The sequence below is a fragment of the Anguilla rostrata genome, chromosome 3 (assembly GCF_018555375.3).
Source record: "Anguilla rostrata isolate EN2019 chromosome 3, ASM1855537v3, whole genome shotgun sequence".
Taxonomy (NCBI): domain Eukaryota; kingdom Metazoa; phylum Chordata; class Actinopteri; order Anguilliformes; family Anguillidae; genus Anguilla; species Anguilla rostrata.
In genome coordinates, this window is record NC_057935.1 from 18,532,635 (window position 1) to 18,545,556 (window position 12,922).

The following is a 12,922-nucleotide window of genomic DNA, read 5'->3' on the forward strand; positions in this document are numbered from 1 at the left end:
AGATGGAGGGGGGTCTCATCAGAAAAATGCCTTGATAGATATGAATTAAATATAATTAGAAAAGCCTTTTTTCTTGTTGTTCATGCAAATGCTATAACAACCCCTTTTTAACTTATGATGGGGGTCACCTGGATTATTTTCATCCTGGGTGGGGGTACTGGAATCAGAAAGGATTGAAAACTCCTGCTCTAAATGAACACACCCTAAAATCACTGCTGAACACAGGAGACATAAATTATTTTGCACTGTGATTGATCCAGAGTCAGACCTCCATAAGACCCCCTGTAATAGACCTCTATAAGGTTCATTTAAATGCCACAAATGAGACCTACACTTTCTCTCACCCTGTCACCTTCTTTTCAAACAGAAAGGTAAGGGAAATGTGACTACACAATCACAGATTTTTGACATTTTTTTTTCAGACATTTTTGAATCCATGCCGTCATTGCAAGATGTTAAACTTGGCACTTGTAGTATATATGTAGTGTCTTCTGTGTGGAAATATGGTGATACCTTCTAATTCTGATGAAAAGACTGAGTGCTCAGGGGATCAAACATGAATGTAACAAGGTGCTCTTGGTACCAGAGGGAAACCAACTAAACCAAAAAAGGAGGAATCCAAAGCTCATTGATAAGAAGCTTGAAAACGTGAGTAAATATGAATGACCGAACTTACTTTCCAGGTGACCAAGGAAATCTTATGTGAAAGAGGCAGATGTAGAAAAAATATGCTGGCATATTCCACAGGAATATTAAAAGAACACAAAACAAGAATAGCCAATGTGTTTCCACCTAATGGGTCTTTGTTAGGGCCTGTCATACTTACACATTGCCGTATGTTTCTGGCTTTTAATAGGCACTCTTATCCATGTAAATGCAAGTGCAAATAACTTTAATTAATTAATATCATGGCGTCTTCTGGAAAACAGCTTGTACAGTGATGTTATGCTTTTGTTCACACTCTAAACCCAGTTAATATGCAAAAAGAATATGAGCTGATGTGGGACCCAGCAGTGTCAGTAACATCTGACTACTGGTCAATTACTGAGTACCTGCACTATGAGCAATGCACACATTGGGCCACCATGCATAATGCCCAGGACAAAATGATCCCTGTGGGCCTCCTCATCTCAACCCCCTTGCCAGCCAACCCCTTTTTCATCCTACAGTCAAGACTGTGCACAGAATCGGTCATAATGCAGACACAGGAAACCTAGCCTTGGATCACATAAGGAAGATGTTTCAGCGCTCTCAACACAGCACTCATGCATTGAAATAATAAACACGCTCATAATAAACCAGTGGGATCAACGTTTTCATCTTTTTTAATCGTGGCGTCTTTCCACTGAGCTGTCCTCTTCCACCGTATGTGGCATTATCTAACTTATCACCAAACAACAACATAAAACACATACATCCCCATGGCAGTCATGTAAAGCTGCATAATTACTGATCTACATTATAGGCTTTGAGTGCTTGAATTGGGCTGGTGCTCACTGATATGGAATACCAATACTTGATTTTTTCCCCATCTGAGTACCATTACTTACAATACTTTTTATTGCATAGGTATGCATGCTACAGTTATTTACCTCAGTTAGACTAGTTTTGGGCTGCTGGTTTGTATTTACAAACTTTCACAACCAAAATAACGGTAAGTTCCTGTTGTGCTGATTATAATTCTGACTACAGCTGACTCCTCCTGATATATTTATGGAATTTAGAATTCTGAGCATATCCACTTGACATGATTTGCAAGCTGCTTGCAAAACTGTAGATTTCCTGTTGTTAAATGACATGATAACCACTTTCTTGTGGGTGAGGTCAACTACAGTCAGCTATGCTTGCATCACAATGCTCTCCCACTTTTGAAAATAATTTTGCCATTAGGTTTCATTAAATTACTGCCTCCCTTTTTCTTTTTGGTTCTGTGTGCCTGAAAAAAAATCCTAGATTACATGAAGCGAACACTGTGAATGAACAAGTCTGCCTTTGAAAGTTTGTAGTAAGTGTGGAAACTCTTAATGAGACAGCACAGTAGATCAAACCATTTTTACAAAATAAGTAAAAGCTAAATCAAGTGTTGACCTTTAACAGCATGATGATGAATTACAAAGGAAACATTGAGACTATTTACATGCAACACAATAGTCTATACATTTTTAGCCAAGATAGCATTTTGATGAAATATTCCACTTGTCAATGGACCACTGGAGAAACTCCCTCCCCAGCCCAGGACAACGTACGCCCCCCCCCCCAAAGAGCATCCCTGTGAGCACGTGATGTAGCAGAAATATAAAATCCATATTCTATATGCTGCTTTTTAGCCAAACAAGTCAAGTATTTAATACTGTGTGGCAAAAAGGTTTATTTGTGTAGATGACTGCTAATGTGTGGCTATCTTGTGAGAGTAAAAGAGTTCATTCCTTCTCTCAGATTTTCAGATGCTGTGGGATGTTTTGTTGGATTGAAATCCCAATTCACACAGAAGCTAACAGAGAAGCCCTCTTTGAAAATCTTGCCTCAGAAGCTCTGTGGCCTTTGGGCCCACCTTTGCCACTAGTTCATCTTCTTTGTGGACTGAAGCCAGAGAAGACCATATACATTACAAATTGAATCATAAATACAGATATATATTTGCTGTAAATACACCTGTGTATTTATGCTCTGTCTTTATCTATAATCTTTGTGTATAATCACATTTTTCCAAACCTTATCATCGTATGCTTTCTCAAGTAAAATGTATCTGTTTGGTATGATTAGAATTTGCAGTCAACTGTTGCCTGTTGTCCTGGTTGAAGCTGGTGCCCAGCTCGGCAAAATCTTGCTAGCTTCAAAATTCTCCTGATGCCGTTTCAGACCGGAAATAAGTTTTATGCAGATTATGCAAAGCAATAACCCCAACCACAATAATCCTACTAAATGGCTTATTATGCATTGCACAAGTGGCCCATGAAACTGAGATTAACAAAAAGAGGGAAGCCAGGAATACCAACAAACCAGGATCATGATAAGTGCACACACCAATAAATGAAGCTGGAAAATCCTCATGAAAATTCATGACTGGAGACATGATTGTCAATTGCCACTTTTTATGATTGTCAATTGCCACTTTTTGTCTCAACCTTCCATCTTCTTTGCACGGCCAGCGGTGACACCAGTTGCAGGAAGGAGAAAAGTGTTATCTATAAAAGTGGTTAATACGACGAATTACACACTGCAGGGGAAACCCCCGCCAGTCCTTCTGTGTTAACAGCCCGGAGGTCGGCTGTGAATACTGACCCCTCAATACGCAATGCTGAGGGTTTAACAAGTCTCATTTCAGACCCACACAACACCCATAAGGCCAGTGTTGGACAAGGCTATCCTCTCCTGGACTGTCATGTGTCATTCTATAGATGTTTACCACCCCTCTGTAACCTGGCCTTATCAACAAGCTTCTGGAGAGATGGAACCGCTACCTAAATCACTTTTTTCCCCTCTTGGCTTGAAGTCATGTTCTAGGTCACCAGGTCGGATAAATGGCGTGCGTGCTTTGGAACTATAAAAAACACATCTGGTCTTGCAGAAAGTTATTTGGTCCCTAGCTATTTCCACAGATCATACCAAAGTCAGGCTGTCTGGGCCGCTTCTGTGTTAAAGTAAAATAAACCTTGCCACTGGTTTAAAGTAAAGCTGCCAGTGTGGTATTCCCAAACTAATGCTCATAACCGTACATATGCTGGTTTTATTTATTGCTGTAGTAAAGAATGCTCCTGATAGAACTGGTACCAGGGACAGAAAGTATTGACATTGAATGTGAGCTAACAGCCTTATCACAGTGATTTAGAGAAACAGTTGACTCAGCTCAGTGTGCACTTAATGTACGTTCTTGATTAAATTACTGTGATTGAAACCAAATGGATATGCAATGTCCCTGCACGTCAGTATCACAAAATGGCATCCCTATATCCTCCTTCAAAAACATTTTTCAGTCCCAAAGTAATATTTTGCACTCTTAGATCTCAGACCTTCAGACATACCTCCCACAGAAGAGAAATATTTTTTTTTCAATACAGAAACAGGAAAAATACAAAGAATCACAAATCACAGGCTTCTATAACAATCAATGGGAGAGTTGGCAGTGTGCGAGGCAAATTATGACTTATCAGAGCTGTGAAGTGGTTTTTTGTTGTGTGCTACAGAACTGTATTTGTGCATTCCCTTCTGGGCCCTTGCATGTTTTTCTCTTTGCTCATTTCTCACTGAAATCTATCCAGAGGCAGATGAAATACAAGGCAGCAGAGCCCTTGCCAAATTTGCCAGTGTTAGGACAAGGACCCTTAAGACAAATTCCTTCCCCCATCTCAGAGGCACATCACCCAGTTAAAGGCTGCCAAATTCAAAGCCAGTTAAGATTTCAGTCAGTCACTCCTCCGGAGATTCTGCCTCTTTTCAGCGCCTAAAGAACCACGCGTGTCTCCCAAAGATTGCCTTTGTCAGTATACGAGTGGTGCTATACCACAGCTACCCAGCGCAAACCAACAAAAATAAGACATAAGCAGCTTAATAAGCGATTCCTTTGACATCTGCAGATTGAGGCAAAGCTAGCCTTTTACCAGGAGGGTTCTCTGAGCAGCAGGACTGTCTTTTATGCCCTTTAATACACAATCACAGGCTTGAGTGCATCCAGGAATATTTCTGCTTAAAAGCTTGAGTATTTGTATCAAAAAAGTGTCCCCTGTGTGTGATCCTCGTCCATCCCAGTGAAAGTTTGGATTAGAGAAACTCCATTTCTCAGTAAGGACCATTTAATTAATACATTTATTTTTGCTGGGCCAAACCCCCCTGCTGTGTGGAAGCAGTGGAACTAAAAAATGTTTTTCATTACACCAGGGGGTTCTAAACTTTCTGAAACACTATGTAAATGCAGGTCTTTTCTCTGAATTTTCATTTTAATGGTTTTGTTTACCCAAATTAGCATTGCAATCTTTCCACAAACATTCCCCTTAAGAGGTCTGAACTGAAACTCACACGGGCTGCTGACAGCCATGCTTATAATTAGTTATTTTAGTTGATTATTTTATTGTTTGTAAAAATGAATTATAAAGGAAAACAATTCTTTGTTGCCAATATTGCTCTATGTGGATGTATTATGCATTTAATATGTACGAAATTATTGGTTTAAATAATGCATTACTTGTTTAATCACTCTGATAAATACAGTAATCACTACTTCCCAGAAATGTAAGGAATACACCATCACAATGCCAAATTAGGCTATTAAAATAAATTTAAAAGAAAACAATCCTTTGTTGCCAATATTGCTCTTGCTATGCCTGTGAGTAAAAAGGATGCAACCAGCATGAACAAGCAACAGGACGCATTGCTGTATTCATAGTATCGCTTGAGGTACCAGTTCAATACATAGCTCAGCGATGGAGTTCCATGGTTTTACTGCTTCATGTCCATTGCTAAGGGGCTCAGAGCTCAGTGATTCGGATTTCTAACAAGCTGAGCTCTTTAGTTGCTTCGTGTTCAACTACTTCTTTTTGCCATGCCATGCTAAGAATTTGATAAATGTGTTGTTGTAAATGTTGAATACAGGATGTCAAGCAGACAGATTGGTTGAAATCAGAACCAGCACATAAATGGCCCTCTAGGAATTTCATCTGACACCCCTGAAATCCCCTCCAGTGTACACTGACAGTCACAACGGGTCAACCTATGTGTGCATGTGGAACCGTGACACTTCTGGTACTTAAGAAACAGCAGGGAGCGTGTGTATTGGCAGGCAATAGCACTTCTTTGACCTCAGGACCTTGTTTGTTTGCCGATGTTGCGTTCTTGCAGACTTCAAAAATCACACCAGTGCTGACTGTGCTCATAACGCATCGGAAACTAAACGTCAACACAACAGCAGATCCCTCTCTGCAGGGCCATCTTCCTGGGTTCTGCTGGGGTGGGGTTGTGTAGGATTGCCTCCGTTGCGCCGCAATGTCCTTATAAAACAGAACAGTCTAATTTGTAAAGTTCAATACGATTCATTTGGTTAAAACTTTGCGGCCGTTTGGTCCTGTAGTTCCATTGTCTTCTGTGCCCTTGTCATAACATGAACCCCCATAGAGATCTAGTTCTTAAAGTGTAACAGTCTTTATTTATAAATAAATATAAGAAAATGGGAAGAAATAAACAGTAAAGCACTCCCTTGGTGGCCATACTCTTGTTTGAAAGAAAACCAAAGGTATAAAAGCATTGGCAGCACAGCGTTCTAAGAGGCCATTAGGAACCATTAAAATGCCATTCAGCATTTCAGTATGTAAGGTGGGGGTCTGTTCTGTTTCAGCTGCTAAAGGTTGTAGCAGAAATACATTTATGTACAAAATAGGGACAACAATTTCAAAATACACATCGACCCATTACCCACAATGAAATTATTATACCCCTTACAGCAAATAATTTCCTGAAACATCCAGCAGATGAGCTCTGAAAGCTTTTAAAAATGTTAAAGAGCTTCCAAATAATGGGCAAATATTGGTTTACAATTTGTCAAGGCCACACTGGAGCCAAAATAATCAGCCCAGATTGAATTAGAACAGCCTTGGCCGGTGGCATCCTCTGAAAGCATCCAAGTGCAATGCTGATGGTTTAAAGGATTTATACTCATACTTTAAAAAGAACCCAATTTCACGAGATGTCAGCTCAAGGTTTCATTGTCCTCCAACATTTAAAAGGAAGAAATGGGATATTTCTGGGGGCTGGTATCGTATGAATTCTCTAAACTAAGCAGAAATAGATTGAGAACGTAATAACTGACTCTTAATTTTATGTTTCATGCATGACCCCATTAAATCTAAATTAGCTGTGTTTTTTCAGTATGTCATTTATCTGAATCATTTCCGTGTTGCAGCTGTTTATGGGGAAAATAATTTTCCGTTTGAATTACGATTATCTGTTTAAGGTAATGATTAAATGCAGGGCTTTTTCAGTTCTGTAAATGCAGTGTGTTTAAGGTAATTAAAATTCTTGTGAAATAAATAATAACAATAACAACTTTAAATGCATTAAAATTGTTAAGATTATTATTATTTCAAAAGCCAGATTTTTTCAAAGTTGTCAAGGCATAGGAAAACCTCCCAAGTAGCAGTGGAAGCAGAAACCCTTGTGGTATTTAAGTCTCAGGTTTTCTTACTGCCTGAAGCTCTGCTTGTAGATAAATGATTTGCGTGAATGGACTGGCTGGCTCATCATTCTTATGTTTGTTACTGTATGTCTCAAGGAGGTGGACATGGCTGCAAAGGTGTCCAGGCCTTCGCTGTGTGGTGGGAGCCCAACTGTGCTTCTTGAAAACGTAGGAATTTAAATGCAATACATGAAAAGCAAATGTTCATGGGTGATGTTCATTTCTTATAACATTTTATTTTCATAACACACTTGTCACCCTGCTGCATGGATACATTTCGGCTAATGTCTATTAAAAAGTTTAATTTCATGACCCAAAGAACAGTGAAAAATATTTGTATCAAATGTAACAAAATTGTGCTGTCTATTTATTCCAATGAGTGGGCTCTTCTGACTAAAATAAACTCAGATTAGAGGTATTGATATGTTCCTCCTAAATCATTATACATTATTCACGCTAATTCATTAGCTGTGGCTATGCTATTGAATAAATAACAGATATCGTCACTGGGCATTACATGATGGGATTTCCAATGTAGATCTATGATTAACACAGGATCAGTATATGAGCTTTGCCATACATGTAATTAGAATAATTCACAAAAGGTCCCCATGCCTGTTGAACAATGAAGGCTAAAATTGAGCTAAATCATCCCTTTCAGAGATTTGACTGTGAATGCTTGTATGCGTTTTTTGCCACAACAGTTGACTCTGAAGCTTCAGCCTGAAATGCTTTTTTCTATGCCCCCCTCTCCTTTCAGCCAATTGCATGTTGCCAGTCTCTTTGGTTGCACATTTAGCAACTCTAAAGATCCAGTTAACTAGTCAGCTAGCTCGTGCTAATGCCACTGCAAAGGCAATTCTGCTTTTAACTTTCTTGGCTTGCTAGCTTTGATGCCAACCACAAGATCCAAACTAACAAACAAGTTATCTAGTTAATGGACTGGCTAGCTAGCATCTGTAGCCTGGTTTAATATATTGTTTACAAGCAGTATAGTAGCCACCCCAGTCCAAAGAAATTCATTTTTTTTCGTTAAAGGTGACAAGTGGTTAAGTAGCCCCTTAAAACTAAGCCATGTGGCGCTATGCTTTATTCCTTATGCAGATTACATCAAAGCGATCATTGATTTTCACACATTCCATTGCCACATGCCGTTGATTCCCTTGTGGCAATAGTGTTGTCATTGTTCTCTCAGATATCCTGGCCTTGCACATACAGTACAGTAAACCAGCCCAATTAAAAGTCTGAATTTATGTAAGAATATTGCTACAAGTTGTAAAATGCAGTGCAAAATACTTTTTAATGTTTTTACTGGCAGGCCATGGTTGACTGAGGCAAGATGATTGAAAAGTTGTACATCCTGCTCTCCAATGTCTATACTCTTCCTTTGAAATAAGCTGCTGTTTTGGGTTGCTGAACTGTACTGAAGTTTCTGAACTGGCATATTACACACACACACACGCATACACGCACACGCACACACACACACACACACACACACACATGCGTGCGTACCCACACCTTGCTCTCAGTTTGTCCTTGGTGGTTCAGCTGGTCTGTCACTGTGGGGATCATTCTTTAGGAGTGGGTGGAATTTCCATCAGATTGACAGCCCTTGGCGTGCTAATGCTCCCACTTTGTGTAACGAAAAGCTTGAATGACTATGAGTCACAGGAGAAATTTTTTTTCATCCCTTCGCTGACATAACTACGCTCCTCTCTATCCCTGTCATCTTCAGTGCATCCTGAAAACCAGATATAAATTTTCAGCTTGACTAGTTAACATAATAGCGACTATAGATTATGCATGTTATTGATTGAACCGGCTCTGCAACGGCTTTTCTGTGATCATCACAATTCTAAGGCACTGCACATCTTCAAGAGAGGGTCAGTTTGTTGCAGAAACATTTTGTGGGTGGAAAATTAAGCCATCAGACTGTGTGTGCTGTTGACCGGACCATTGTCTTATTTGGATACAAAGACTTGACTGATGGTTCTGTTAAAAAAAAAAGAAAGAAAGAATTTAGGAAAAGAAGCTGCTTTAGACAATACTAGCCCCCAGAAGTCTTAATCTGCCATTTGCAACCCCAGTGATTCCAGCTCCTAAGCTGCTTCTCTTTCTCAGAGAGGGCCTTTGGGGTCCAGATGGTTATGGGAGCCTGAATAAGACTGAGAAAATCATTTATCATTGGGAAAAAGTTTGTATTTTTATATGTGACGCACGTGATGATTCCTATGGCATGGCATGTTAACATTACCGCCAGCAAGTCAAATGTGTTTCATAATTACTCATTAAACATGTGCTGACTTCCTCAAGTAGTTGTTCACATGTGACAGAGGCTGTGGTGGATGCCTTACAGACGTTTTACCATTTTATTTAATAAGTAGGAAGAAACACATTTCCTATTTGATAATATGAATGATGCTTCCTTCTCTTCTTTCTAGTTACACCCTGTGTATGCTGAGATCACGATTACTTATTTGCATTTAGCATGAGATTTGTCACAGATTCTGACTGCTGTTAATTGGATTGTTTGAACAGAATAATGTTTGTGAAGTTGATGCTATTCTTTCTCCTGTACAATGACTTGGCTGAGTACTCAGTTCTAATTGACTTGGAGGTATGTATTATTTTTATATATGCCCTGCAGAGGTTCAATCATTGTTCTAGAGTAATTCACATCAATAGTCAGCCTCATTAAAGCAAACACGGACAATGATGATTTTTGTTTTCATAAATTGCTCACAAGCCAACTGTTACAATATCATACTTGCAAAAGTTAGCTATCTGTGATAACAAACATACTGTGGGATCTTTTTGACTTAAAACCAAACATAACTTTATTATTAGGTAACCTGAGTGATGGCAAACCTAGCATAAAACTAGCTTTCCATCTGACCTGGTTGAGAGAGGAACTACAGTAATTGTTATGGGGTTTGGGGTATGTGCAAGATACTTATATAACATTTCCATTGCAATAGAATTGCATGTTTTGAAATACATGTTTTGAATCTAATTATGGTCTTTGTTTGTATGCTGTTGTATAATTGGGATAATGACCTCAGTGCTGGGCAAAACACAGTCTGAATGCCCTTCGAGGAGGGGCTTTTACTACCTCCGCGTTGGACATTCAAACTGCGTAATGCCAAGCCCTGAGGTCATTATCCCTTACTTAAACATATCTGGAACATAAACAGATTCAGGTTTATTTATTTAAGTGTAATTACATGTTAAACGAGGCATATAACAACTAATTAAACTACAGATTGAGGTTAATTGAGACAGCTGCATATAATTTGTTCAATGGGGAGAGATGAATAAAAGCATATTTGAATAAACCTCTAACAACATTTCCTTCAAAAAGAATGCATATGGTAGATTAAATTTAAACTTAAATACCAAGAATATAAAACCACACATACAAGTAATACTACATTACATATTTGTAATTACCTGTCAAATTACAGCGTGCTTGCAAATGCACCGGTTTGCAGTTTTGCACAGTACATACAATAATAAAACTGGCTTATGAGTTGTATATTTGTAAATTAACAATAACTTGGGCGCAGTTTAGTATTTTCCCATATGACCTACAATGGGCACACAAAGGTAAAAACCCATCGCTACCAAAACTTAAAAGGGGTTGATTAAATGTACCACCCCATCCCCCCAACCATGACAGATCGACCCCCAATAATGACAAAGACAACATGCAAAAATTACCTCATTAATGCCAGAAAGGTCCATGTTTGATCTGGGTAGGTAGTGATTATAATGCTATTTTCATCTCCCATTAATGCTTCAGCTGAGTCCCAGACTGCAATAACAGCAAAGTGTTAATGCCAACTCTCAGGTGTCCAATTAAGGCCCATACAAGCGCAAGCTATATTCCTGTGATATGATGAGATCCAGCCCTCCCACATGCAATTTTAATGAAGGCAATTATTACATTTTCAGGATACTGGTAAAAACGATGCTTAAACGTAGTAATGGATCGTAAAGGGAGAAGCAAACAACAAGGAACGGGCAGTGAAATAAATTGCGAGGCATTTCAAATGATGCCTTTTGAGAACAGGACTGGGTGTTATTGCAGTGAAATGTGTCCACTGAAGGAGAAAATACAACAGAAGCTCTGAGACATGAACCCTTCAGGAATGGGGGTGGTTCGCAACTCTGAAATGTTCGTAACTCTGAAAGTGATGCCAGAATGCCCCGGTTTTATTTTGAATCTTATGCTGGAATTGTTTCTTGCATTACTCTACCCTTATTTCTCTTTTGATATGTACAAATCATCTTAGAAATGAATGACCAATGATCAAAGAGGCTAAATGCTGGATCTCATAAGAATGTATTTTTTTCTTATGTTGGCTTTCTGAAAGACACATAATAATAATAATAATAATAATAATAATAATAGCCAGTCCATCGTTAAAAGTCAAATTAAAAAGGTAACAACACTACCTGTCGTGCATTCTCCTTTCTCTTACGGCTTGTTTATTCTTGGGAAGTGTGACTCCTTTCTATTTAATGCTTACTTTTTGGTATTAATGATAATGACTAAGACAATCTCTGTGTTGCATAATAAGGAGCTTGGAAAGGTGGGTTTTCATATGCTACTCCTGGGTTAATTTCCTGTTTGGTTGATCAGTCAGTCTGTAAGGCTGAGGTTCATATCTGTGAATATCCACAGTGTTCTCTTTGTTGTGGCTTTTGTTTGTTTCTCATATTTGGTTAATGTATTCCAAGATGTAGGCAGGGGGTGAGGTGGAGAAAAGCCACGCATAGCAAAGGAATCCCACGTGTCATCCTTGTGTGAAGAGAGGCAGATGCTACGCCGACACTCCTCTGATGCCGTGGGATTGCCGGAGAAAACTCCAGTCAGGCTTCATCTCTCTACACGCTGTCTCCCGGCAACCTGATGTCACAGCGCGGACCTAAATCCATCCTCTGGCAGTGGGTTTACGGCTTCCACAGCAGGTGGCCATCACCGCAGGCACATCAATACCGTAATCCTCTTCCTGATCGCCCTTCCAGCGAGATCTCTAATAGCTTACTACAGCAGGAGCTATGTGGGCGCATGGTACATGGAGCCACTTCATTAACACTAAAGAGGATGATTAGGCATTTGCCCAATGGTCCCTCATTTTGCGGAAGGCATTTTGAGCTCAACGGTGCTGTTAAAGCTCTGTTTGAATCCATAAAATGAGTCAAAGACACCTGTAGGAAACTCCACACAAACACATTGATAAAATCAGTTGGAACAAAACTGAGCTGTAAGCACACACACACACACACACATACACACGCATACATGCACACACACACATTCCCACCAGACACACTCACAGTTGGTTTTGTATTCACAGCTACTGTCAGATGTGCCCCTAATGGCTTGGCACCAGCTCTTTTTTGCCTAAACTTTTAAAAAATAGTTTTTTTTTTTTTTTTGTCGTTTGGGGTAACTAAGCCAAACTTTTCAAAATGTTTTTAAATGTTATTGTGTTTAATAAATGACACATTCAATAAGTCAAACTGTTTTGGCTGCAGTGCTTATTTTTTTATTGTGTGAAATTTTCCGACTTGCTTCCAATGTTTCCTCCGCCTGTCTTTTCTTTGCAGGCGAGATGCATTTCTGGATCCCCACCGGATTTGTGTCCGTTACATACAGTTCTCACAAACACATGTTCACACAAACGTTTTTAGCAACTCCAACTTGCTAACAACAGCAAAAATGCCAGCATGAACCATAGAAACGCCTAA

General features: G+C 39.3%; 1 long non-coding RNA gene across 1 annotated transcript; it reads left to right on the forward strand.

The window, feature by feature from the left end:
* The first annotated feature begins 229 nt into the window (after positions 1 to 229).
* Positions 230 to 12,688, forward strand: LOC135250398 (uncharacterized). Its single transcript, XR_010328917.1, has 2 exons — positions 230 to 371; positions 11,909 to 12,688. It is a non-coding gene; the product is annotated as an uncharacterized LOC135250398 (long non-coding RNA).
* Positions 12,689 to 12,922: the final 234 nt, after the last annotated feature.